The 25991-nt window shown below is 34.9% G+C and overlaps 1 protein-coding gene across 1 annotated transcript in view; it reads right to left on the bottom strand.

Annotated features, from left to right (window-relative positions):
- Positions 1 to 25991, bottom strand: part of LOC147573400 (uncharacterized) — a 179200-nt gene that overhangs the window by 43091 nt on the left and 110118 nt on the right. The gene's annotated exons all lie outside the window — the stretch shown is intronic.

The following is a 25991-nucleotide window of genomic DNA, read 5'->3' on the forward strand; positions in this document are numbered from 1 at the left end:
GCTATTCTTACTGTTTTAGTATGCATTTCCCTTATGTCTAATATAGCTAAGAGCAGTTTTTCATATATTTATTGCCATTTAGGTATTTTCTTTTGTGAGGCATCTAGTTAAGTCTTTTTGTCTTTTTTTCTACAGGGTTATCCTTTTTCTTATGGACTTGTAGGAGTTCTTTGTATATTAAAGATATAAGTCTTTTGTCAGCTTATCTTTTGTAATTATCACCTAGGTTGTGGTGCACCTTTTTGTTCTTTTAAAGGGTATCTTCTGATAAACAGAAATTCCTAATTTTCATGTAGCTCAATGAACTCAGTTTTTCTTTGTAGTTAGCACTCTGTGACCTGTTTAAGAAATATGGACTATCCCAACACATGAAGATTGTAAATTCATTTGGGTTTTTCATGTATACTAATATCATTTATGAATAATGACAACTTTCTTTTCTGATTTTGGTTTCTTGTCTTATTGTATAGTTAGAACCTCTAGTACAATGTTGAATAGAAGTTATTGTAGCAGGCATCTTTGTCTTGTTTTGTATTCTGCTCTGGATTTTTGTAGAGCTTCTTAATTAGGTTAAGGAAGTTCCTTCCTTTCAACCCCTAGTTTTTATTATAAAGTTTATCAAAGACAAAAAAAAATTACAGAGATGATCATATGATTCTCTGCTTTTGTTAATATGGTGAATTACGTTGATTGATTTAAAAATGTTAAAGCACCCATGTATTCCTGGAATAAATTCCATGTGGCGATAATCTATAATAATTTCTATATATTCCTGGGTTCAATTTGCCAGCATATTTATAAGGGCTTTTCTATCTATATTCATGAGAAATTTCATTTTGTAATTTTCTTTTCTTGTAGTAATCTTTTTTGATTTCGATGTCATCTCCCTTACATTTTAAGAAAGTCTCTGGTGAAATCCCAACAGTTACCTTTGGCAAAGAGAAAATTTTGGAGGAAACTGAAGCTTCTATACTTTTATAATAATGGCATAGGGAGCTGTGGTGCTTATGGGTTTTTCTTACTCTGCTTTCAGTTTCCTTATTTTCACCACTCATGACTCCTCAGTACCTGTTTCTTTTACACAAAAGCCTATACAGGCTTTTAAAGATGCTACATTTTCTAAATTTTATTTTACTTCTCCCTCTGGTGAATTCTCCCTCAGGCTTTTGTAAGGGTTTTGTTTTATTTTGCTTGTAAATGATTTCGTATTAGACCAATACTATCTGTCAGAATACTGTGTGCAGTTGTAAGAAGTAGACCATATATTCTCTGCCCTCCATGAGTTTGTAATGCAGTAAGTTATATCAGTCCATTAAAAAATTACAAATCAATTATGGAATCATCTCTAATTAAATTTCTTCATTCAAACTTATGAAGCTTTTAAAAAATGATTTCTATTATAAAGGAGGAAGAAGCTGGTGAAAGAAAAATGGGAACTCAAGGAGAGCGGAAAGAAGGTGCAAAATCACTGAGACACACTCACAAACACAACCATTACTAACTTTTAAATTTTGTTGTAAATTAGATCATCTTCAGTGTGTTCATTCTCATATTTTATTTCTAATAGGCACCTCCATAGTTGGTACTTCCTATTTTTTCATCTGTATACACCTATTCACTTTTTAAAGGTAAACTTAGAAAAGGGCTTCTGTAGTTTTTATCAACACAAAAAAAGTATAGAGTTTAGGAACCTTTTGAATGTATGAAATGAAATTCCTTTTTTCTCAATCAGATATGATACTACACCAAGGCTCTCAACTCAGAAAGCTTCTATTACATGCTTGGTAGGTCCTATATCTTGGCACATTTCTATCTTTAAACTATCCTCATTTCTGACACACAACAAATTAAGAGTTGTGCAAAAATTCTTTTAAATTTGATGTATAACATTGTACAAAGAGTACAGGACTGCAATCTTTTTTAAAATTTTATTTAAATCCAAGTTAGTTAACATATAGTGTAAGACGGGTTTCAGGAATAGAATTTAGTGATTCATCACTTACATATAACACCCAGTGCTCATCACGTGTGCCCTCCTTAATGCCATTACCCATGTAGCCTATCCCCCCACCCAACACCCCTCCAGCAGCCCTCAGTTGGTTCTCTGTATTTAAGAGTCTCTTACAGTTTGCTTCCCTGTTTTTACCTTAGTTTTCCTTCCCTTCCCCTGTGTTCACCTGTTTTGTTTCTTAAATGAGGACTGCAATCTTAAGAGTTGATTTAGCCTAGTGGTTAAGGCACAGGCTGCAGGGCTAGACTGTCTGAGTTTGAAACCTGACATCAACACTCACAAGGTATATAATCTTGAAGTTAATTATCTTCTTCATGCCTCACTTACACATAAAATGGGAGAAATAAAGGGAATGACCTTATATGGTTGTTGTGAGGATTAAATAAAGTAAATAAAGACAAGTACTGTTGGGCACATAGTGGGTGCTCAGTGAATGTTGGCTTTACACAGGCAAGCTAAAGGGCTGCTCATTTTAAATGTGCACAAGGAGTGGCTATATTTATTGTTTTCATATTGAAAGACCTTCAATTTGCCCCCATCAACATCCCTCTTCTCTTTAATCCTGAAGACTGTGTCTTTTTAAACCATTAGTTTATCTTCATTCCTACTGTCTCCTGTCTACTGTCATATTTTGTTTCATTGCTGAAACAATGAAAAAGTCCTCTGCTTTTAAAATTCATTTCTAAAAGCCTACTTCTATTATGAAGTCTCTATCTAAGCTAACACCACTCGATTTAAGTGGATAAAAGCCGGAATTGAAGAAATGAAGACAAGTGACATGTTAAAACTGGAAGCACTGTCAGGGCTTTCCTAGTTTTCTCTTTTGTTTGGGTAATCTAGAATTCACAGAGTACAGCCTATATCTGTTCAATTAAAGGATCAATTAAAGAGCTGGCAATAAAAGTTTATCAGTCTGAGTTATGCAATTAAATATGGAAGAAATTAAAATGAAGTTGAAAAATCAGGGCAGGGCAAGAAAGAATTTTAATAAAAATACAAAATATAAATCCTAAACAGTTTTTTTGAGGTTGTGATGCTTTAGGTCATCACATCACAAGAGACTGGAGAGATTAGATGAACTGGTTTAAGGTCTTAAAATCCGAGCTTGGAGGTTGTCTTTAATCTGCATGTAAGATTGTTTAACGTCGTAGCAGTAACAATTTACAAACTAAACAGTATTTGTGTATTCCTTTACTAAATTGCATTGTTACTTTGTAAAACATTAATTTCATAAAACATTCAGATATGGTCAAGGTATGGGTTCTCTCAGGATGTCTATGTAAAGGGAGTTATAATGAGACAGGGAAGCTGTAATTATGGGCTGGGTCCTCTCACTCTGAATATCACCAGGTTTAGACAATTACACTTTCTGTGGACTCCACGTAGTAGCCTCACCTTTTTTCACTGTTTCAGAATCTGAAGCATCCTGTGGTTCATTGATTCTTGCAACCACACACTCTGCCACTAATGTTCATCACTTGTGTTTCTCCTGATCCCTGCCTCTTGAGAATGAAAGGTGGAAAATGTGACACAATAGTCTCAAATTGGATGACTCAGTTTAAATTCCAAACAGGAAAAAAGGGTTTAAACCACCACTAGAAACATTTTCCTTCGAAATGGAACTGATCTTGAAACCCAGTTCAATCCAGCAAACAGGTAAAGAATTTTTGAAGTAGGTACTTTCAGAACATGTTGTGGCATATCGGAAGCATAAGATGACAAAAACTTTTAGTTCTTTAGTTTTTTTTTTTTTGTGATACTTGCTGATCTTATCAAATTTAATTTTATCCAACAATCAGTTCTCACCTAGACTAAATATTGCAACTTAGATTACAATCCCTTCCTGTCCTTTAAGCTAGCCTTTTAATTACATATTTAAAGAAATGTTCTTCCTTCAATAAAAACTATCTACCACAAGTTTTATCCTCTGCCCTTAAATCTACTTATAGAATTTATTTGAATGTTTATAGAATTTATAGAATTGTAATAATCCTATTCCTTCCACTACTTCATTGGTTTTATATACTTGGTGGATTTTAACATTTTAAAGATATATACACCCACACATTCTTCATAATACCACTTATGACATACGTACAGGAGACAGTTTAGCACTTTTGTTAATTAAGAGTGGAAGCAGTGAAGTTAGACTGCCTGAGTTGGAACCTGAGCTCTGTCACTTAGTGGCTGTGTGGATTTGGGTGATTTACTAAACCTCTTTGTTTCACTTTCCTCATGAGTAAAATGGGAGATAATTATGACCCTATTTCATAGTGTTGTAATGATTAAATAACAGAACATTTGAAAAATATAATATTAAATATAATATTTTATTAGCATAAATATTCCATTATTATTTCACTAAAATTCCCTATACTAATTTTTAAAAATGTTTTTAATGTTTATTTACTTAAAATTTTTTTTTTACATTTATTTATTTTTGAGAAACAGAGTGAGACAAAGCATGAGTGGGGGAGGGGCAGAGAGCGAGGGAGACACAGAATCTGAAGCAGGCTCCAGGTTCTGAGCTGTCAGCACAGAGCCTGATACGGGGCTCAAACCCACAAACTGTGAGATCATGACCTGAGCAGAAGTCAGATGCTCAACCAACTGAACCACCCAGGCGCCCCTAATGTTTATTTATTTTTGAGACACAGAGAGAGAGACAGAGTGTGAGCAGGGGAGGGGCATAGAGGGAGGGAGACACAGAATCCAAAGCAGTCTCCAGGCTCTGAGCTGTCAGCACAGAGCCCGATGTGGGGCTTGAACTCACGAACCGTGAGAACATGACCTGAGCTGAAGTTGGATGCTCAACCGACTGTGCCCCTAAAATTCCCTAAATTATAAAGGAAGAATTTAATAGGCATCTTCTCTTGTCCACAGCCAAAGTGATCCTTTTAAAAATTTAAGTTGTATCAGGTCCTTCCTTTGATTAAAATCTTTCAGTGACTTTCTCTAACATTCAAAGTCAAAGTCAAAGTTCTTACCTCGACTTACTAGGTCCTACCTGATTTGACCACCTCCATCCCACCCCTGTGACCTCATTTCCTACTATTTTTCATCTCCTTTATTCACTCTATTCCCGCTTCCATTGGTCTCCTTGTTCCTGATGTGTCAAGTACATTCTCACTTTCAGAGTGCTATAACTGTTGCTCCCTCTGGCTGAAATATTCTTTCCTCAGAATCACATGCCTCCCTTTCTTACTTATTTCAGGTATTGTCCCTGATCATCCATATAAAAGAGCAATCATTCCCAGCCCTTGGCACTCTCTATCTATTTTACCTTAATTTATTTTTCTCCATAGAACTTATCACCTCCTAACATAAATAACCTAGATTTGTCTATTGGTGATAACAGAATCTATAGGGCTAAACTAAATATGATTGCTCACTGGAAATTTGTCCTATTACCTATTATGCTGGCTTAGAAATCCATGACATGTATTAACAGAGTCCTTCAATTTTTAAGATGAATTAGGCAGAATCCTCATAGAATCAGATTCTATGTAATATTTACATTAAATGGGTCTGATATTTTCTTATAGGAATTAACAAAGGATTTTATGTGTGCATGGTTAAGAATTATATATTATCAAATTAGCAGCCCTTTTAATAGATACCAAACTCTTGACACACATACCTGTCCTGGTAGTGAACTTCAACAAAGAGAGCTTTCTATGTAAGGAAGGCTAGAGATAAAAAGGAAAAGAGAACTGGCTTCTACAGGAGGATCCTGAAAATGTTACCTCCCACTTTTTGAAAAAAACCCCTTTGAGGATTTTTATAGGCATAGCGACTTGGTTTAAGTCTCTCGTGTGTGTGCCCTTTGACTTAGAAAAGGGATCAATTGAAATAAAGAAATGTTTCCTGCTTCTCATCAACAGATGAAAGAACAAAACATTAGACTAGCATCACATCTAGGAACGAAGGAAAAAAAGACATTGGAACGCACATAAAGAGAGAGAAACAGCAAAAGAGAAGAAATAGTTGTAACATGAAGCTCAGCCTGTGGACTCCGTAGGTACTCAGTACCTAAAATATAGAGGTTTAAAGTGAACATTTATTAGCCAGCTACAAAGGTACAAACTGATTAACTTTACATACACTGTGTCATTCTCCTTTCACAGAGGTCTTTGTTAATTTTTACTAACCCTTTTTCTGTGGGGATTTCTATTCTTCAAATAAGTTGTATGTGGACCTGAGACTATTAACAAAATATTTTTCTTTTTCTTTTCTTTTCTTTTTTAACGTTTACTTATTTATTTTTGAGAGAGAGAGAGCACAAATGGGGGAGGAGCAGAGAGAGAGAGAGACAGAAAGAGACAGAGACAAAGAGGGACAGGTACACACAGATTCTGAAACAGGCTCCAGGCTCTGGGCTGTTAGCACAGTGCCCAACGCAGGACCTGAACCCACCAACAGTCAGATCATGATCTGAGCCCCAAGTCAGATGCTTAACTGACTGAGCCACCCAGGTGCCCTGTGTTTTTATTTTCTTTAAAAACAAACAAACAAACAAACAAACAAACAAACAAAAACAAACAACAACATATCAAACATCCCAAGCATACAAAGAAGTAAAAGGAATCATGGCACTAAATACCTGTATAACCACTATCTAGTTGTCAAACCTAACACATTACTTTTTGCTTAATTTTTTAAAAAAGAAATAGAACATCATAGTTACAGTTTAAACCTTGGTGAGAATGCATCCTCATGTCATTTCCCTCTCCCTCTTGCCTCCCTAGATGTAAACTGCACTCTGAATTTGATGTCCATAATTCCCATGCATGCCTTTGCATGTTTTAAGCAGGTAGGAAAGAAAACTACAGACCAATATCCCTTACTAACACAGATATAAAAGTGCTTAATAAAAGATTAGTAAATACAATTCAGCAACACACAAAAAGGATTATACACCAAAAACTCCTACAAAAAACAACTAAAAACTCCTAACTATTGAGTTTGGCAAGATACAAGATAAACATACAAGAATCAATTGTACTTCTATGTACAAGTAAGGAACACAAGGCATCTCCCCCTCAAAAAAATCAGTACCATTTACAATGAGTTAAAAAAGTTAAATACTTAAGAGTAAATGTAAGAAAATGTATATAGGACTTGTATGCTGAAAACTACACAACGATAAAAGAAATAAAAGAAGATAAAAATAAATGTAGAAACATTGTGTTTATGGATTTGAAGACTTAACATAGTAAAGTTGCTGGTTCTCCCCATGTTAATATACAGGTTTAACTATAAAAATCCCACAAAGAGTTTTTATATAGACAAGGTTATTCTAAAATTCATGTGGAAAGGCAAAGAACTTAGAAGAGCTAAAACAACTCTCAAAAGAAATGAAGTGTAAGGAATTAATCTACCTGTTTTCAAGACATAACTTACAGTATACAGTTGTGCAGTATTCATGGAAAGATAAACATATCAATCAATAGAAGAGAACAAAGAACCCAGAAATAGACCCACACAATAATGTCCAAATGATTTTTTGTAATTGCCAAATGTAGGAAAGACAGCCTACTGTCCAACTGGACATCCATAGGCAAAAAAATGAACCGCAATCTAGGTCTCACAATACCTTACATAAAAATTCAAAATATATCACAGCCTTAAATATAAATGTAAAACTACAAAAACTTTTTGGTTTTTTTTTGATGTTTATTTTTTGAGAGAGAGAAACAGAGCACGAGTGGGAAAGGGGCAGAAAGAGAGGGAGACACAGAATCCAAAGCAGGCTCCAGGCTCTGAGCCCCCAACGTGGGGCTCAAACTCACAAGCCCTGGGATCATGATCTGAGCCGAAGTTGGACGCTTAACTGACTGAGCCACCCAGGCACCCCAATCACAAAAACTTTTTAGAAAAATACATAGAGGAAAAGCCCAGATCTAGGGCTGGGAAAAGAGTTCTTAGACTTGAAAACAAAAACATGATTCATGAAAAGAAACATTACTCACATGAATCTCATCAAAATTAAAAACATTTCCTTTACAAAATACCTTGTTGAGCAGAGAAGGGCAAGATACAGAGAGGGAAAAATACCTGACAAAGGATTAGTATCTAGACTATATAAAGAACTCTTAAAAGTCAACCATAAAGAAAGCAAAGTATCCAATTAGAACATGGGCAAAAGATGTGAAGAGATATTTGTCCAATATATACAGATGGCAAATAAGCACACAAATATATATTCAGCATCACTGGCTCGTAGCCATTAAGGAAACCAAAATTAAAACCACAAAAAGATATCACTGTACACCTATCAGGATGACTAAGATAAAAAATAGCAACATCATCAAATGTTGCTCAGGATGCAGAGACACAGGATTGCTCATACAATGCTAGTGGGAATGTAAAATGGCAGGGTAATTCTGGAAAACAGACTGTCATTTTCTTAAAAAACAAAACAAAAAAGCCCCCCCAAAATGTAAAAATGCAGTTACTATACAACCCAGCACTCACATTCTAGGTCATGTATCATAACAAAACAAAGACCTAATTTCAAACAAAAATGGATACATGGGTGTTTAGAACAGTGTAGTGGGTTGAATAATGGCTCCCCAAAGGATATGTCCATGTCCTGATTCCTGGAACCTATGAATGTTTGTGTGTTTGGAAAGAGGAGTTTTGCAGACATAGTCAAAAATGCTGACATGAAGAGATCACTATCGATTATCTGGGTGGGTTCTAGACCCAAACACAAGTGTCCTTACAAGAGACACTAGGAGATATTTGACATACAAAGAGAGGAAGGCAATGTGAAGACAAAATCAAAGACTGGCTATAGGATGAGGAAGTCAACAAAGCTGGAAGAGGCAAAGAATGGATTCTCCTCCAGAGCACTCAGAGGCAATGGAGTAGTGACAAATTTCAGCCTCCAAGCCTCAGAGAACTGTATGAGAATACATTTCTATTGTTTTAAGCCCAAATTTGTGGTAATTTGTTGTGGCAGCCACTGGAAACTAATATAAACAGCTTTATTCATAAATAGCTCAAAATGAAACAACTCATATTCTTCAAAGGGTAAATAGTTAAACCGTGGTACATCCATACCAATGAGTATCACTCAGCAATAAAATGAAAAAAACTATTGATACATGCAAAAACCTGGATGAATCCCCAGGGAATTATGCTGAGTGGGGGAAAAAAAACAATCCCAAAGATTACATACTGCCAATTTCACTTATATAACATTTTTTTTAAAACTTGCTTTTTTCATTTAACACTACAACATTCACTTAACATTCAACAAATACTAATGGATTGTTATAAATCAGAGCTGCACTTGTCTCTGAATATTATGAGCATTTTCTGATGACATTAACTACTCTTCAAAAACATGATTTCTAAAAGCTACATAGTGTTCAAAAATTTACTTTTATATAACATAGTTAAGTCATTCTCCAATTTTGGAACGCACTTGTTATTTCTTTTGTGGTAACAGCTTTATTCAAGTAAACTGCACATATTCAAAGTGTATAATTTGTAAGTTATGACCTATGATTGTACCTGTGAAACCATCATCACAATAAAGATAATGAATATCTGCATCACCCAGAAAACACGAGTTTCTTGTGCTGGTTTGTAATCCCTCCCTCCTGCCCTTCCCTGCCCGCACTCTCTTCTCCAGGCAACCTCAGATCTCTTTTCTGTCACTGTAGATTCGTTTGGACTTTCTAGACTATTTTATGAATGAAACAATACTTGATATATTCTTTTTTGTCTGACTTCTTTCACTCATCATAATTATTCTGAGATTTATCTATGCTGCTGTGCAATCAGTTTCTTTCTTTTATTGTCAAGTAGTATTTTACTGTATGGATATACCATAATTTATCCATTCACCTACTGAATTCACCTATTACCAATACTACGAACATGTATCTTTGTATAGCCATATATTTCTTTTTCTCTTAGGTAGTCTATACAAAGATTTATACACAAATGTTCATAGGATCTGAGGATGAAATGTCTTGGTCATATGATATGGGTGTGTGTTTCTAAGAAACTGCAAACTGTTTCCCAAAGTAGTTGAACCATTTTCATTACCACCAGAAGTTCCAGGGGTTAAGGAGAGTTGGAGGCAGGAGGGAAGTATGTCTAACTATACAAGGCAACACGAGGGCTCCTTGTGGTGATGGAAATGTTCTGTATGTTGACTGTATCAATGTCAGCATCCTGGTTTTGATATGGAACTATAGATATGCAAGATATGACCACTGGGGGAAACTGAAGAAAGGGTACATGGGATCTCTTTATATTATTTTTTGCAATGACTGTGAATCTATGAGTATCTCAAAATAAAAAAAAAAATAACTTAAAAAGTTGATCAGCTTGGGTAGAAAGAAGTAAAAAACTAAAGTCAAGTTATTAAATTTTTTTACTTTTTATTTTTGAGAGACAGAGAGAAACAGAGCATAAGCGGGAGAGGGGCAGAAAGAGAGGGAGACACAGAGTCCAAAGCAGGTTCCAGGCTCTGAGCTGTCAGCACAGAGCCCGACGCAGGGCTCGAACTCATGAACTGTGAAATCATGACCTGAGCTGAAGTTGCACGCTTAACTGACTGAGCCACCCAGGCGCCCCAACAAAAATCAACTTAGAACCATCATCTTAAAGATTCCAATGTACCCCAAAATAAAATGTAGTCAATTTAAAATTACAGTTTCCCATCTGACAAGTGTTTTATCCTATTTCTTACAAATGAAACAGCTTTGGTGTTAAAAGGTAACATCGCTTTCTTGTTTTTATTCTTTTCTATTTTTCTACAATATTAAGAAACAAAATCATCAGCATGCTGATGTTATAAAATTTCCCTCTGGTAAACCGCTTCAGACTCAGTTCTATAATCGACCCCATGGTTGTTCTCTCTTTTCTTTCACCAATTGTTTTTAACTCTTATTTTCCTATTGAGTTAGAAAAATGCTTCATATCTTTTTTTCTGAATTTTACTCTGAAGTGCAGCCTACTTTAATACCATAATCCAATTCCCATCCAGTTTACATTTATTGCTTTACTTGTCCTTAATCTATGTCCAACAAGTGTCTATACACAGTTTGTTTAACCTTGCTAGTTTTCAATATCCACATCCATGATGCCACTATTTGCCAAATTACCTGTTTCTAACTTTACATTAGGACCCCAAATACCTTAGTAAAAGCCCTCATACCTTCACTACTGTTCTTCAATTATTTGCGTTTTCTTTAACATTAAGTCAGACCACCAACCTCAAATGTGGGTCAAAATCTGTCCCTTTACAATATGTCATGAGAATTCAAATACCTCAGGACAAAGAGCAGGTGCCTTATTCTTCCATTTTTGTTAAAGCTTCTAACACCCTTGGTAATAAAGTCTTATATGGACTCTAAATGTTGTTAAGGTCTGCTAATTCTTCTTTCACGATATTCATAACTGATTTTCAAATAATAAGACCATTATGTCTAGCCAAATGCAACAGCTTTGTATCTGGTCTCCCTAAATCCACAATCGTTTCACTTTAACATAGATTGCAAACTATGTTCGAATACATGTCTGTTTTTGTTTTTGTTTGCATTTCATCACATTGCCATTTACTTAGAATAGGGTTTTCAAACAGTGCATAATCTTGTGAGAAACCTTTTTCCTAGTCATCTGTTTTGTCACAACATAAATGTATCCTGTGCATCACGGCTAAATAGAACAAATGGAAAAAACAACAGACTGAAGAGTAAGGTCTAGATGTCTATACTAGACATTCAAGACCTATAACAAGCTTACTCCTATATGTCCTTATTGTCCACTATTTGCTTCACAAATCCACTGCCTTTCTTAAATTAATCTACTTACCTTGCCTTAAAACACACCCCATATTTTGTCAACTAAATCTTTCTGTAGATACGCTACAGGGATTTTGTTAAATATATAATGAAAGGAAAAGGACAAAATAGAACCCTAAAAACAATTCTATCAGAATTCTATCCAGATGAAATGCCTCCCTCTCCATGAAACTTTATTACAATAATGGAAAAGGCATTGTCCATTTAGCTAAAATCTTACAATACCTGTTCTTTTTATTATTCTTATGGTGATTATGTAATGCCTTTCAATATGATTTGTTATAATCTTAGAGTCCCTGTTGTAATATAAGTAGGTTAAAATTGGTATTTCAACTTACATATCTTTAATAAAATATTTAATACTTCCCAAAAAGTTAAGATAAATTTAACTAGCATGCACCTGAAGAAATAAAACATTAGAGATAAATCTAAAGCACTCTGTACAGGTCTCTTCATCTAATCCTTGCTCCAATAGAGGTAGCCATTATCCTAAATTCCCATGCATGCCTTTATACTTGTATTACATGTATAACTATCTCTGCATATTAAAACTTTAATGATCCCAATGTACATAGTATATTTGGGCTTACTTTGTCCTACACCGTTTACCATATTTGTTCATATTGATGCAAACAACTATAGTTCATTCATTAACTGGCTGTGGGATTTCTTTTGATCCTTCATGAATTTATTTATTCTCTTTTTGATGGATAGTTTGTTTCCAATTATTCACTCTTATGGTGATACAATGAACATTATACAAGTCTCTGTGTGTACATAGGAGCATTTCCTTAGAGGAGTACCTATAAGTGCATTTGCTCTATCGTGGGGGTATGAACATTTCTATCTTTATTACAAGTTATCAAAATTATTTCCCTGTCTCTGGATTATATTTTCAGTTATTTATATCCGTGAACAAAAAATTTAATTTCTTAAAAAGTTATAGGTATATTAATTTCTTACAGACTTATAGTTCTATTTGTGTTTCCTAATTGCTCTTGAGTCAATTTGGAAAAGTTTTATTTTTCTGGGAAATGGTCCATTTCAGCTAAGTTTTCAAATTTATTGGCATAATTTATGCCCACCAGGAGAAGTTTCTTGAGCTTAACTAACAATTAGATTCACGTAACTATTATAGGCCATTCTTGACATAAATTCTTTTAGCAGAGTACAGATCAGGATAGAGAGCATATTGGCAGGGCAATGTCAGCCATTGTTCTTCAGTATCAGCCATTTTTCTTCAGTAAGAGTAGTCATCACAATAGGCCACTAATCCAAAGAGAAGCTAATATCAGACATGAAGGAACATAACCACACTGGATGGGTGCGTGAGTCATTAATATTTCCTTGCATAATTCTACAGGTATAGCACAAAGTCATTACACACTCAGGTAAGTTTAGAGCTATGGTTTCCTAATTTCTTATTTACAGCCTTCCCAGGCCCATGTGATTTACTCATCAAATGTCACTTTTCACATAAGCAAAGGTGCCTGGTATAAACAAACATATCTCACATTCCAAAAGTCAGCTGCAATTATTATTTGCAACTCTAGGGGAACAGAGCTAGGTAACTCTTGACTCACAATTGTACTCCCTTATTTGTTTAAATATTAATGTACCTGCAGTTATGGACTCTCTCTTCATTCCTAATACTGATTATTTGTAGATTTCTTCCTAATTAGTTTCATTTCAGGTTTATCAATAATATTCTTCTCTTCAAAGAATGATCTTTTAATTCTATATTTTCTAATTCTTCAATTTTTGCTCTTTATTTCCTTTCTTTTACTTTCTTTTGGTTTATTCTCTTTTTTTCAAGTTGAACATTTAGTTATAACTTTTCCCCTAAGTACTTCCTTAGCCTCATCTCACAAGCTCTGGAATGGTATATTTGTATTATTGTGATATTCTAAATATTTTCAAATTTCTATTGCAATTTTAATTTCTGACCTATGAGTTTAGAAGTTTATTTTTAAATTTCCAAAGCTAAGGTATGTTTTGAATTATTTTTTGATTTCTACTTTTGTGGGTTAGAGAATACAATTAGTGTGACACTGATTTTTTAAAGCTTTTGTTAAGACTTGCTTTGTGGGGCGCCTGGGTGGTTCAGTCGGTTGAGCGTCCGACTTCGCTTGGGTCACGATCTCACGGTCCGTGAGTTCGAGCCCCGCATCAGGCTCTGTGCTGACAGCTCAGAGCCTGGAGCCTGCTTCACATCCTGTGTCTCCCTCTCTCTCTGGCCCTCCCCCTGTTCATGCTTTGTCTCTCTCTGTCTCAAAAAGAAATAAATGTTAAAAAAAAAAAAAAAAAAAAAGACTTGCTTTGTGTCCTCGTATATGGCAAGTTTTTCCAAATATTACTTATCTGGAAAGTATATACATGAATATTAGAATCATTGTGCAGATCTGGATTAGAGATTACACCGTTAACAGCTTTCTTCAAATTCTTTCTAGCCTTACTAATTTGTATGTTGATCACTTATTTAGAAAAGGGTATTTATTATGTCTCCCATCACAACTACAGATTTGTCATTTTATTCTTGTAACTGTCAATTTTCTCTGTATATATTTGTGGCTGCGTAAATAGGTGCATACCAACTTTTTTATACATACTTGGAACTTTTCATTTTATAATTTGTAGTATAACAAAGCTTATGCCTTAAAGAACATTGGATCTGATATCAATGTATTATATTAGCTTTCTTTGTAATAGTGTTTGCCTCATACATCTAATCTGTGTCTTAACCTGTCAAGTATGCCTCTTATAAGTAAAATGCAGTGACAACCTGGTTTTCTGATCTGGTAAGATTGCTGTATCTGAAAACTAATATTTGAGTATATCTCTATCATAATATTTTGTATTTAATATTTTTATTTGCTCTTTCTTAGAACTTCCTTGTCTTTTCCTGCCTTCTGTTAACTTGACAAAGTTTTTAATTAAAAAATAGTTTATATTAAGTACTGAGGGAATAAAAATGGATACTATAAAATATGCATAAGGTATGACTAGCTCTTAATTTTAACGTGTGGATATAGTAATCAACTGATTAATATTAGATCTTGCAAAAACTGAGAGATGTGTTAAACACTTCTGAATTAAGTTGGTGAATTTATTTATTTCTCTTTATAGGTCTGTCAATTTTTGCTTTATTTACTTTTACACCCTCTTATTATGTGCACTTAGAAATGTATCTTTCTACTGAGCTGAAGATTTTATACTTATGTAGTAGCTATCTTTATCTCTATTACAACTTTGCCCTTAAAGTCTACATGGCATTTATAGAGTCCTTCAAACTTTTAAAAATATTTATATTACCTATCATTACTTTCTTTTAGTAATTCCACATAAACTCTTGCATACATACCTACTTTATCACAGCCTAAATATAATAAATATCTAAATATCCAATCTTTCTTTCTGAAGATTAGAGAGACCTTAACTTTTAACTCCAATCACTTTGTATCCTCCTTATAGTTCTAGTGGGTGTTCTCAGCCTTAAGGAGATATTTACTTGGGCAGTTCCTGAATTTTGACTACTGTTCTTTCTACCTTGGAAACTCATAAAAACCAAAGGTTCAACTCAATTCTGTGAATGTCTTTAAGGTGAAAGTGAACTGCTTACTTGACTGAGGTTCTTGTTTCATTTAGTTTTAGGCTTCAGTTTCCCTTACTTTCTTACCAACTCATTGATAAATTGTTTTTTAAGTTTTATTCAGCATTTTTAGTTGTTTTTAGTGGGAAGGTGGTGTTAGTACTTAGTTAACCATATTGCTACAAATAAAATTCATCTAAATTTTCTTTACTCTGCCTCTTTTCCTTTCATGTTTGGAAATAACACATTGCAATTTTACATTTTTAATAGATACATCTAAGCTTTTACCATAGAAAACTTACTTTAAATCTAAAAGCAATCAATTTAACTTCTTCTCAAAAAGTTTTTCTATATTCTTCTCAAATAATACAAGGCATTCAGCACTCTAAGGCAAAATTCTCTTCCTTCTTACATGACATTATTGTTCAGTATTTCAGTTCCACTCTTAATTTTCCTTTTAAAAAAGCTTTTTAAACAAATAATTATAGTTTTGGGGCACCTGAGTGGCTCACTCAATTAAGCGTCTGACTTTGGCTGAGATCATGATCTTGCAATTCGTGGGATTGGGCCCTGTGTCAGGCTCTGTGCTGACAGCTCAGGGACTGGAGCCTGCTATGGATTCTGTGTCTCCCTCCCTCTCTCTGTCCCTCCCCCACTCATGCTTTGTCTGTCTGTCTGTCTCTCTCTCTCTCTCTCTCTCTCTTTTTCTCTTTCTCTCTCCCTATCTCAAAGATAAATAAAACATTAAAAAATATTTTAAAAATGGCTATAGTTTTTTTCCAGGGGAATTCTACCAAACATTTAAGGAAGAGTTAACACCTATCCTCTTGAAACTGTTCCAAAAAATAGAAATGGAAGGAAAACTTCCAAACTCTTTCTATGAAGCCAGCATTACCTTGATTCCAAAACCAGACAGAGACCCCACTAAAAAGGAGAGTATAGACCAATTTCCCTGATGAACATGGATGCAAAAATCTTCAACAAGATATTAGCCAACTGGCTCCAACGATACATTAAAAAAATTATTCACCACGACCAAGTGGGATTTATACCTGGGATGCAGGGCTGGTTCAATAGCCACAAAACAATCAATGTGATTCATCACATCAATAAAAGAAAGGACAAGAACCATATGATCCTCTCAATAGATGCAGAGAAACCATTTGACAACATACAATAAAAACCTTCAAGAAAGTAGGGATAGAAGGAACCTTGATAAAAATCTTGATAAAAACCTTCAAGAAAGTAGGGATAGAAGGAACATACCTTGAGATCATAAAAGCCATATACGAACGACCCAACGCTAGTATCATCCTCAATGGGGAAAAACAGAGCTTTCCCCCTAAGGTCAGGAACAAGACAGAGATGTCCACTCTCATCAATGTTATTCAACATAGTATTAGAAGTCTTGGGGCGCCTGGGTGGCGCAGTCGGTTAAGCGTCCGACTTCAGCCAGGTCATTATCTCGCGGTCCGTTGAGTTCGAGCCCCACGTCAGGCTCTGGGCTGATGGCTCAGAGCCTGGAGCCTGTTTCCGATTCTGTGTCTCCCTCTCTCTCTGCCCCTCCCCCGTTCATGCTCTGTCTCTCTCTGTCCCAAAAAAATAAATAAACGTTGAAAAAAAAAAAAAAAAAAAAGAAGTCTTAACCTCTGCAATCAGACAACACAAAGAAATGAAAGGCATCCAAATCGGCCAGAAGGAGGTCAAACTTTTCACTCTTCACAGATGACATGATACTCTATACGGAAAACCCCAAAGATTCCACCAAAAAACTGCTACAATTGATTCACAAATTCAGCAAAGTTGTGGGATATAAAATCAATGCACAGAAATCGATTGCATTCCTATACACCAACAGTGAAGCGACAGAAAGAGAAATCAAGGAATCGATCCCATTTACAGTTGCACCAAAAACCATAAAATACCTAGGAATAAATCTAACCAAAAAGGTGAAAAACCTATATGCTGAAAACTATAGAAAGCTTATGAAAGAAATTGAAGAAGACATAAAAAAATGGAAAAAGATCCCATGCTCCTGGATAGGAAGAACAAATATTGTTAAAATGTCGACACTACCCAAAGCCATCTACATATTCAATGCAATCCCTATCAAAATAACACCAGCATTCTTCACAGAGCTAGAACAAATAATCCTAAAATTTGTATGGAACCAGAAAAGACCCCAAATAGCCAAAGCGATCTTGAGAAAGAAAACCAAAGCTGAAGGCATCACAATCCCAGACTTTAAGCTATGCTACAAAGCTATAATCATCAAGACAGTATGGTATTGGCACACGAACAGACACTCAGATTAATAGAACAGAATAGAGAAACCAGAAATGGACCCACAAACGAATGGCCACCTAATCTTTGACAAAGCAGAAAAGAATATCCAATGGAATAAAGACAGTCTCTTCAGCAAGTGGTGCTGGGAAAACTGGACAGCAACATGCAGAAGAATGAACCTGGACCACCTTCTTACACCACACACAAAAATAAACTCAAAATGGATGAAAGACCTCAATGTAAGACAGGAAGCCATCAAAATCCTCGAGGAGAAAGCAGGCAAAGACCTCTTTGATCTTGGCCTCAGCAACTTCTTACTCAAAACATCTCTGGAGGCAAGGGACACAAAAGCAAAAATGAACTAGTGGGACCTCATCAAAATAATAAGCTACTGCACAGCAAAGGAAACAATCAGCAAAACTAAAAGGCAACCGACAGAATGGGACAAGATATTTGCAAACGACATATCAGATAAAGGGTTAGTATCCAAAATCTATAAAGAACTTATCAAACTCAACACCCAAAAAAACAAATAACCCAGTGAAGAAATGGGCAAAAGACATGAATAGACACTTCTCCAAAGAAGACATCCAGATGGCCAACTGACACATGAAAAAATGCTCAACATCACTCATCATCAGGGAAATACAAATCAAAACTACAATGAGATACCACCTGACACCTGTCAGAATGGCTAACATTAACAACTCAGGCAACAAATGTTGGATGTGGATGTGGAGAAAGAGGATCTCTTTTGCATTGTTGGTGGCAATGCAAGCTGGTGCAGCCACTCTGGAAAACAGTATGGAGGTTCCTCAAAAAACTAAAAATAGAACTACCCTATGACCCAGCAATTGCTCTACTAGGCATTTATCCACGGGATACAGGTGTGCTGTTTCGAAGGGACACATGCACCCCCATGTTTAGAGCAGCACTATCGACAATTGCCAAAGTATGGAAAGAGCCCAAATGTCCATCGATAGATGAATGGATAGAGAAGATGTGGTATATATATATACAATGGAGTATTACTCAGCAATCAAAAAGAATGAAATGTTGCCATTTGCAACTATGTGGATGGAAGTGGAGGGTATTATGCTAAGTGAAATTAGAGAAAGACAAAAATCATATGACTTCACTCATAAGAGGACTTTAAGAGACAACACAGATGAACATACAGGAAGGGAAGCAAAAATATAAAAACGGAGGGGGACAAAACAGAAGAGACTCACAAATATGTAGAACAAACTGAGGGTTACTGGAGGGGCTGTGGGTGGGGGGATTGGCTAAGTGGGTGAGGGGCAATAAGGAATCTACTCCTGAAACCATTGTTGCACTAGATGCTATTTTGGATGTAAATTTTAAAAAAGAAAAAAATTTAAAAAATTAAAAAATGACTATAGTTTTAAGGAAGTGCAAGGATAATACAGGAAGGTTCCATGTTCCCTTCATTCAGTTCCCCCACAATAGTTATATCTTAAAATAACTACTGCAAAACACCAAAACCAGAAAATTTACATTGATACAATATTTATATACAGTTCTATGTCCTTTTATCATGTGCAGACTCAGATAACCATAACTAAGATACAGAATGTTCCATCACCACAGAGTTCTCTCTCATGCTTTATAATCATCTCACTCCTTTCTGCCACTCCCCATCCGCCATTCTTAACTCCTGGCAACCATGAATATGCTCTCCTTCTCTATAATCTTGCAATTTTGAAGATGTTGTATAAATGGAATCACATCTTATATGACCTTTTGAGTTGGCTTTTTTTTTTTTCACTCAGAATAATGCCTTTGTTCCTTCTAGGCTCATTTTTCTATTACTTGAAGTATTCTTTGGTAATTCTTTCAGAAAGTCTATAAGTGAGCGAAATGTTTCACTTCTTGTTTGTTTTTAAAATGGCCTTGTTATGCTCCCTTTCTTCAATAAGAGCTTAAGTGAGATTATGTATCAATCATGGGTCAAAAAAAGAACAAAACATTTCAAATACTTAAAGGTTATAAGTATTTCATACAGAAACTTAGGTGCTTACAAACCTGTTGGGAAAAGTATTAATCACTTCTTCATCAAATATGATCTCTCCTTCATTCTTCCGTGGTTTCCATCTGGATTCCTATTACATGTATGTTGGATCTTCTCACTTTATTTGCCATGTCTATGAAACTCCACAGTTTGTGTCTCTATAATTGTGCACTGCTTCTAAGGTAACTTCCTCAGATCTATCTTCTAATTGTTAATTCTCTCTTCACTGGCCAAATTTTTCATTTTTATATATTCTGCTTTTATGTTTTAGTGTTTTGTTGAAAATATTTTCTATTTTTCTACATACATTATTCAATTATCTGAAGTTGATAAAGGCTAATTCTGGTGTATTTTGGGTCTCCTGACTCTTGTTCACATTGGCTGTGTTCTTGCATATTTTGTAGCTTTTGGATAATGAGTCTATGTTAATAGTTCATTTTTTTTGAGGAAATACAGTATCGCCTAGTTTGGGGGTGCATGATTCTAGAATGGCTTCTATTTTAGTTTCTTATAAGACACCTTGAACATTCATTTTAAGTTACTACTTTCATGTTGCTTTCTCAGCATATGGAGTGTAAGGAGTGTAAATTTAAATCTCAAACCTTGGGGCGCCTGGGTGGCGCAGTCGGTTAAGCGTCCGACTTCAGCCAGGTCACGATCTCACGGTCCGTGAGTTCGAGCCCCGCGTCAGGCTCTGGGCTGATGGCTCAGAGCCTGGAGCCTGTTTCCGATTCTGTGTCTCCCTCTCTCTCTGCCCCTCCCCCGTTCATGCTCTGTCTCTCTCTGTCCCAAAAATAAACGTTGAAAAAAAAATTAAAAATCTCAAACCTAAAAAATAGTATACCTCTGGTTAAAAATTCTCAGAGAAGCTTTTTTTTATCCATTCAGACACAGAGCCCAGACCAACGGACTTGAAAAAAATCTTTCGGTGACCTGCCTATACTAGAGAGATTTATTTTATTTTAAATGTTTATTTATTTTGATAGAGATAGAGAGAGAGCAGGGGAGGGGCAAAAAAAGAGGGAGACAGAGAATCCCAAGCAGGCTCCACACTGACAGTGTGGAGCAGGATTCAAACTCACAAACTGTGAGATCATGACCTGAGCTGAAACCAAGAGTCAGACGCTTAACTGAATGAGCCACCCAGGAGCCCCAAAATTTTTTTTTAAATATCTTGTTCTTTGATAAAACTCCAAAGATTCCTGCAAACTGATGTCTCAGTTCTAACTCCCTTCACTGTGTAGGCCCCAAGTCTTGTCTCCTGATCTTGAGTGGCTATTAAATCCTTATCCTTGGGCCAGGACATTTCCCCACACCCATCCCCAGGGTAGCCCATATTACTCCTCATGCTTACCACTCTATTTTTTAAACCCTCTCCATTTTTAGGTCTTAAGGATCTTCCTTACTTTTTTCACAAGCACAGCTACACATTCAAAAGGAAAGGTGCTGCATTTTATTTACCATTTCTGGATGTTTAGTAGTGGGACAGTTTTCAAGTCAATTCTAGGTTGCCCATCCAGGAATTCTCTTATACATCTTTTTATTCTTCACATAACCCCTAGCACAGTATCTGGAAAAGAGCAGTACATAATAAATGTGTGGAGTGACTACTTGAACGAATGACTGATTATATTTTATCAGCATTCCTTTCTTTCATTAATTCATTTTCTTAAACGTTTATTTCTGAAATCTCTCATTATAAATTTGTGATTTCATGTTTTATGGACTCCATTTAGGTCTGTATAATTTTCTCACATTGGTTACTACAGTAGTCATGATAATCTTTCCCTCAGCTTCTTTCTCCTTCTGTTTGCCTCACATGGATTTGCCAGTCATCTTTTTAAAACGAAACTCTTCTTATGTCATTTTGTGGCTGATGGACTTCCGAAAAATCTTATTTTTATCATTTTTAACATCTTAAATTCTTTTCTTCTCTCAGCAGTTATACTTAACTAAATTTTCTACTAAATAGTGTCAAATGTGAGTAGCACATAATATGATTCTTAATCATTTACTGTTATTACATTCTGCTTTATTCTTGGTAACTCATTAACTTGAGGAAGATTTTATCTAAGGATTTGTTTCAGTTTCCAGAAATACATAAATTGCTTCATATACATCTTTTATTATGTTTCTGACTGTTCACATTCAGTAGTAGAGTATACTATATATTTGCTAAAATATACACATACAATCCAATTATGTAATAATTTTCTTCACATTTATATATGTACAAAATTATATTCACAAGAATCCTTTCCCTTTTACCCTATAGCCCATCCCTGAAAGTCACATACTATGATCTATCTTCAGTGGAATCTTTGCAAAACCTAGTAAAAGGTAAAGAACCCAGCGGACATTTAATAAGTATTCATTTGTGACAAATAAGATCTCACTCAGGCTTTCTGAAAATGAATTCTAGAAATCATCAGGTATTCTTTTATGTAGATTAAGAAGCTTTCTTCTAAAAGGGATGATTACCTTTTAGTCAAACAAAAATATAGCAAAATAAATGAGATCAAGTCTTTTTTAATTAAAAAAAATTTTTTGTTTTAAGCTAAAGATCCAGTGTAATATAGCATTAGGTTTGGGTAAATAAAACTCTATGGAAACTCAAGCTAGTGACCTAAAATTATACACAGCTTAAAAATTTTCCATATACTGTGGTGTGCACTATGAATTTCAAACTTGTAGTTTTAAATATACTAGCATCTAGGCAACTGGTACAGAGCCGCAATTATATCAACGGACAGTCTATGAACATCAGTACTGAAGATACAAATCCACCACAGTAAGCTGATTAGCAATGCTAATGTGCACAGTACACAGTCATATAATTAGAAAGAGTTTTACTCGCAGTGATGTTGAGGTTATGGGGTTAGGACAGTTTCTATTTCAAAAGGCGGAAGAATCTGGGTTACCATGATGGCAAAAAGTAAATCATGTAATTTAAGCTATTGAAAATATGATGGCTCACTTAAATAAAAACAACTTTTACCTTTCCTTTTGAAAATTAGGGTACATTATTAGTTAATTCTTTCCCAGCTAAAAGAGATTTTAAAAAAAGAAGAAGCAGCAGACCCTCTATAGTCATGACAGCTAAGGAATCTTTCTACCATGTAAGACTACATTAGTACAATGATGTTGTCACCTCACTGTTCATTTAAGAGAGAATGGAGCTTGATTAGAGAAAAAAAATCATAAAAATTTTCACTCTTTCACCTGATATGGAAACATGTGCAGGGAAAAAAGGAGGTGGAGAAGAGAAGGCAGATAGTAACAAACAGTTGGTTATAATGATGGGATTCCCTTTCCTTTGTGCAAATTTGTCAGTTTCTTCTTTAAATTCCTTCTCAGTTGTAACAATCTATGAAACTTCCCTAGGTTTGGCGTCTATAATTAGCTATGGTTATTTCTGCTTCAATGGGGGAACACGTTAGCTGATCACTTATGATATTTGCAAACGAGTCCCACTGTCTGAAAATTTAGGTGTAAATACACTCAAAATTTAGAGACAAATTATTTTATTTCTGACATGATTTATCACAATTGGAGTATATCACCCTTTTCATGACACTTTGTGATAGAATAAAGATGTGTTATTACTCTGCTTTAGAGTAAAAAACTGGATCATTTAAGTCTGGTGATATGTAATTTTATATACATGCCCTGAAATGAAAATGCATTCTCACAAATCCTTGCTTTATATAAGAAAATGTCAATTACAGCTTTAAATAACATTCCTAGAGACAAAAGGAAGCCCAAATTATCTGCTCTTTAGAGGATGAAAGGCTAACACACACATACAGATACATACACATACCCCTCTTGCCTCCTTAGAGAGCTATTTCTATTTTCATAATATAGTTAAGTTGGATTACCCTAAGAAAAAATTTCAAAGGATTTATCATTTAACACTTCAATGGAGTTACTAATAGGAATTATATTGAAGTAGGTCATGCCAAAATTCACCCTCAAAGTGCACCACAATTACCTATGTATGTGGCCTAGTATGTTGAGGACCAGAGATCTGAACTGCAACCCAGACTTCCAGTTACAATCTTATTAATATCTCAGTTAATCACCTCTAAAACGAGTAGATGCTTTATATCATGAAGGTTAATGCAATTGTATTAACAAAGTAAAAACTTTCTTTTCTCTCAGCCCACGATATAGCTTCTAACAAAATAAATCAAGTTAGAGAACTATGAATTCAACTTGACATTAAACAAAGGGAGTTTCTCTTATCCAAATAAGACATTGAAATAATTTTCCAAGGTGCAAATTCTTGTTGTTCATGGAATATACTTGTCTTATCCTTTGGAAAATACTTCTTAAGTAATTCACAAAGAAGACACTGTAAAGTACTAATTAATTTAATGATGAAATAGTTTTTAAAATCTGAAGAGGAATGTTTATCAGGTTTTTCTCACTGACCTGTACACACATGCCCTAAGTTAATTTGTGGGGGGAAAAAAGTCCTATAAGCCTGTATTGTTTTCCAGTAAGGGAATAGGCATTATAAACAGGGTACATGCTAAAGAAATAAAAATATATAATGCTTTATATGTTTAATAAAAATTAAACAAATTTATTCATGAACTAAACATAAGATATCAAAAGGTACTTCTCTTATTTTCTAACTTTACACCAAAATTCTTATTTTATGATTCTTAAAATTGGGAACGGGACAGATGTTTATTGTTGTCTCAAGAAGACACTTATCCCTACTTCTGATTTGTGCGTTATGTGGAAGGTTTAACATATTTTGGCTATCACACATTACACTGGGCTGAAACTGTAACCAAGAGGATAACTTGCCCATCAGTTCACTAACATCAAATCATTCAAATATGTCCAATAATTCAACTACTTGTGATTCAGGGGGTGTGGTAGGGGGAGGGCTGGAGGGATTCTCAGGGTTAATATGTTATGCTATTTCTAAAAATTATTTCCATTGTTGATTAAAAGAACTAAGTTTCAAGCTTAGCCCTAGCCCAAAACTTGCTTTTGAAGAGTTTGCATATTTTATCTGTGATGAATTACATTATACTCGCTTCTAGTCAGAGACACTATATCCTCCTTATTTTAACAGACTTCTATGGATGTGTGTGGGCTCCATAAAAAAAAAGCATAGTATATTTGTTTTTGTTTTTAAAAGGATTTTAATTTATGCTCCTACTGAGATAGTAAGGTCTGTTATCCAAAAGCCAAAACACCAGTTACACAGACTATTCAGGAAAGCTCTTTATAGTTATTTCAGTATTCTTCTAAATAAGATTCCTTCTTCCCTATATCCCTATTATAACAGCTTTGACTCAATTCTCCAGAATGAATGAAAACTACTGAAATTCCTATTTTCCCTTTAAATTCATGACTTGCCTTTAATTGTGGTACCTGATAAATCCTTTTACTGACTGAAAATATATCTACACTCAATAAGCAATTTTCAGCAATGGGAAGAAGGAAGCACAACTAGATACTTTTGGCATTTAAAATTACAATAATGAAAAAGAATATCATAGTGATAAAGAAATATCTACACAGATATACTACTCTATATATTTCCTTATCTTGATCTTTTCAATAACTCTATCATTTAAGCAGGGGAAGAATTATTATTTCCATTTTACAGGTGAGATCCAGAAGACACTCAGAAAGGTAAGTGACTGCCCCAAACCCTCAGAGATTAAGTGGTAGAGCTAAGACTAGAACTAGTTAGACATCCTTTTCAGTATGCTTTACTGTTACGAAATTATAAGCACAGCTAGCAATGTTCAATAAAGACTTAGTCAATTTCCTTAAATGTATATTTTAGTGAAAATTTTTAGCAATATCTGCACCAACTACATTTCATAGTAAATACAAATATTTGTATACACATACACTTGTATATAACAGATAAACTTCAGGAAAAAGAACGCTGATATTTACAAAGATTGTAATATCAGCCACTTTGTAAATGATAAGTAAAATCTCATTCAAATAATAAGAATTATTTAGTAAAAGAGCATTGAGACCAATTACTTTTAAAAATTGGATTTTGCCCCTTAAGTCTGTGTGTTTCTATGTGTATATGTGTGTGAGAGAGACAGACTTTAGAAAATATGATTTCTTTGTTTGGATTAAGATACATAATTCCTGGGGTGCTTGGGTGGCTCAGTTGGTTAAGCATCAACTCTTGATTCTGGCTCAAGTCACGATCTCATGGTTAGTGAGTTCAAGACCTGCATCAGGTTCCACACT

Source organism: Puma concolor, chromosome E2 (genome assembly GCF_028749965.1).
Source record: "Puma concolor isolate L17-30 chromosome E2, mPumCon1.1.hap2, whole genome shotgun sequence".
NCBI lineage: Eukaryota > Metazoa > Chordata > Mammalia > Carnivora > Felidae > Puma > Puma concolor.